We start from the raw sequence: 3657 nt of genomic DNA, 5'->3' as shown, positions 1-3657 counted from the left end.
TGCGTGTTCGACTGTGCATTCCTGCGTGACTGTTCATGCATGCGAGGGCGTGCGTGTGTGTATTTGGGCGTGTGAGTGTGTGCACGTGTGTGCGAGCTTGCTTACGTGATTTCGCGCGCGTGCGGGGCGTAGGTGTGCGCATGCGTGTGCCTGCTCGTGCGTGTTTGTATGTGTGCGCGTGTGCATGAGTGAGGGCGTGTTTGCGTGCGTTTGTGTGCGTGAGCGTTAGTGTGTACGTTTGTGTGTACCTGGGCATGTGTGCGTGCGTGTGTGCACGTGTGTGCGTGCTTGCTTACGTGAGTTGCGCACTTGAGGGGCGTTTGCGCGTCTGCATGCGTGTGTGCGTGTGCGCTGTCGTGCGTGCACGCTTCTTGTGTCGCTATCCGCGACAGTTCTTTCTGGGTTCCGTCCTATACTGCGCTAAAACAATGCGTCCTTTCTTGGTCATCGTTCCGAATTCCAGCTGCGGGCTTAGTTTTCTTTCTTGTCGCTCTAACGTGGTGGCGGGTACGTCGAAACGTGAGACTTTCACGCGGCGGTAGTCGTCCACGCGTATGCACATAACAACTATAGAGGGGTGAGGGAGTCATTCGTCTGCGTACTTTTCGCCACCATGCCCACAGATGAAGACAACGAATTCGTGACTTCGTTAAAAATTGTGTGCCACCTCAGTTTTGCTGATCACCGAGAGCAATGACTCATTTTTTTCCCTTTGGTAACCAGATTGTGAAACTGCCAGCACCCTAACTTCGTGAATAAAACCGCGTCTCCAGGGTATAAATTGTGCCAGAGCCACTAGACAAGCTAGTGGCTCTAGATTGTCCCCGGAAAATGACACCAGCACGCCGTCACGAGAAAATCGGTGGAGAACCAAGCGGCCCCGACCCCGCACGAAGGTAGCCTTAGCAGCCTCATGCACTCACCTTACATGCCATCTACGCTTTACTCGCCGCCATCATTTCCGCCACATAACTTTTCCTCGGGGCGGTGGTGGTAAACATTTACTGGTACTGATGTGTTGAATGAAGGGATGAACTGTCCTTCGCCAAGAGTTCTTGCCATCCTGCTGGGGCTAAAAGGTCACTGCCACGGCCGCACCCAGAGGGGGGGGGGGGGTTCGAACCCCTCCCGAAATCTTTTCCAGACAGCATGTAAGACATACTCACTGTTGCTTTCAGCAAAACTACCCCCTTCCCAAAATCCCAAAATCCATACCCCCCCCCCCCCAAAAAAAAAAATTTCCCCGCATTTCCCCGAGGGGAAGAATGTGAAAGTGCGATTGCACGAGTTGAATTTGCGCGGTTCGGTAATGTTCGCGAAAGAGAGATCACACACACACACACAACAACAAAGAAAGAAAGATGCATTTATTCACAGACACCTATTTGTGTTGTCGTTGTACTTGATTGCTAGAGCGGATCTCAGCTTTGAAATTTCGTGTCAGTACTCCTTTAAGCGGGTGCATTAGCCCTTCTCACGCCCGATTCCTGGCCAATCCCCCACGTGGGTATGTGCCATGCACAGACACCTATTTGTGTTGTCGTTGTACTTGATTGCTTTGATTTGATTGATTGTAGGGTTTAACGCGCCGACGCAACGCAGGCGATGAGGCGCGCCGTAGTGGAGGGCTCCGGATTAATTTTGACCACCTGGGGATCTTTAACGTGCGCCGAAATATCGAACACACGGGCGTTTTTGCTTTTCGCCTCCATCAGAAAAGCGGCCGCCGCGGCGAGGAATCGAACCCGCGACCTCGTGCTCAGCAGCGCAACGCCTTAGCCACTGAACCACCGCGGCGGGTTGTACTTGATTGCTAGAGCGGATCTCAGCTTTGAAATTTCGTGTCAGTACTCTAGCCCTTCTCACGCCCGATTCCTGGCCAATCCCCCACGTGGTTGTGTGCCAGTCAGCGGCCAGGCAGCGCGCGCCCATCTCCCCCCGTTGCCAAGGAAGACGAGGAGATTCCTGGCCAATCCCCAACGTGGGTATGTGCCATGTCAGCGGCCACGCAGCGCGCGCCCATCTCCCCCCGTTGCCAAGGAAGACGAGGAGAGCGCGCACCCGCAGCTGTTGCTATGTGGACGGACGGCGGTCGCCGGAATTCAGGGTCGCTTATAAAGTGCATTCGCACTTAAAAAAAATTTCTGGCTACGGCCCTGGTTACTGCATTACATGACAGCATGTGCTACTCACCGCCAAGAGTTAGAACTATGACAAGCTAATGTACCATTTTTTTCTATCGGACGGAGAGGGAGAAAGAGAGAGAGAGTAAACTTTTAGTGAGCCCAATCAAGGCTAGTGCACGCAGGCACCGGACGGGGTGCCCTCTTCTCGGGTCCCATAAGCGTCTGGCAGCTCCTGCCCCTGGCTGCCACAAAACGAGACTCTTGATGAAATGATGCGCCGCTGTTCCTTTTGATGATCCCCATTCTAGTAGAGATGACACGGTACTGGATAATGTGACGGTGACGCAGACAATCATTCAGCTGACGGGGAAGTGGGACGGAGCTTTTCGGGAGAAACGGATGTTCTGAGGATTATGCCTTTGGAACAGGCATTTCATGGCACTGACGTCCTTGCCCGATCCACACTCAGGAGAAGCTTGCGGTTGTGACCACTATACACCTGCCATTGACCCAACAGACAACCGATTTTTGTAGACTGCATGCACTCCAGTTCATATGAAATCCACCGTTTTGTATACTCGGGTAATGGCAATGGATTTCTAAATAAGCAGGCTGAAACAGTTTTAATTTTGCACTAAAATTTCTCAGGTCTAAATGGCGGCGACATGTGGTGTTAAACATGACACTGCGATACAGTAGAATCTCGATAAACGGAAATCGCCTAAACGGAATTGCTGCTTAAAAAAAATCATTGCCTGTAAGGTAATTGGTTTTGTATTCAGATAACGTAAAAAACTCTGGGTAATCGGAACTAAAATTTTCGCGTCACCGTGTAAACGGAAGCAGAAATGGAACTTTCTGTGAGACCCATCGGCATGAGGATCAGCTTTTTACAGTTCCGGCTGTTTTGTTTTTGTTTCCTTCTTCCTGGATGTTTTTTAGCCTCGTTGGCCTCGTAAGCCTCGTCTCGTTAATGGCCAGCCGTGTTAGCGCAACAAATGCAAGAACGCAGTTCATGTTGTTCCAGTCGTTCGGTCTTGATTAAAGACGCCGAGGTTACAGGGCTCAGATACTGCGGCCTCGTTCGTGCCATCGTGGTGCTATAAGTGCTTAATTACCGCGTTGCCGTCTTCTAAATTCGGTGGCTCGTAAGCACCCGTGAAGTTGAGGGCTCTAGCTTCCCTGAAGCGGCAGTTGCAAGGACTCAAACAGACAAGAAAATCGACGCATTTTGTAGTGCACAGCGACTCATTGTTGCCAAATCAACTTTGTGAATGCTGTGACTAAACCTCTTGTAGTTTTTTTTTTTTTTGCTTTCTGAAAAACTATTAGCTACATTGAGCGTCTTGTGCTTATAGTCCCAGAAAATTGTATTAAGAGTGTGTACGCACAAAATTATGCACTGTCACATCTATCTCAGTAAACGGAACTCCTGTTAAACGTAACTAATTTTTTCGGTCCCCTGAAGTTGCGTTTACCGAGAGTCTACTGTATCTCCAAACAATTCCGTCGATTTCAACGCGGGATTCAA

This window comes from Haemaphysalis longicornis, unplaced genomic scaffold, assembly GCF_048455015.1.
Source record: "Haemaphysalis longicornis isolate Haplotype H1 unplaced genomic scaffold, Haemaphysalis longicornis Haplotype H1 scaffold_6, whole genome shotgun sequence".
Classification (NCBI taxonomy): domain Eukaryota; kingdom Metazoa; phylum Arthropoda; class Arachnida; order Ixodida; family Ixodidae; genus Haemaphysalis; species Haemaphysalis longicornis.
The sequence above is the reverse complement of the archived record's forward strand: the minus strand, read 5'-3'. Positions refer to the sequence as shown.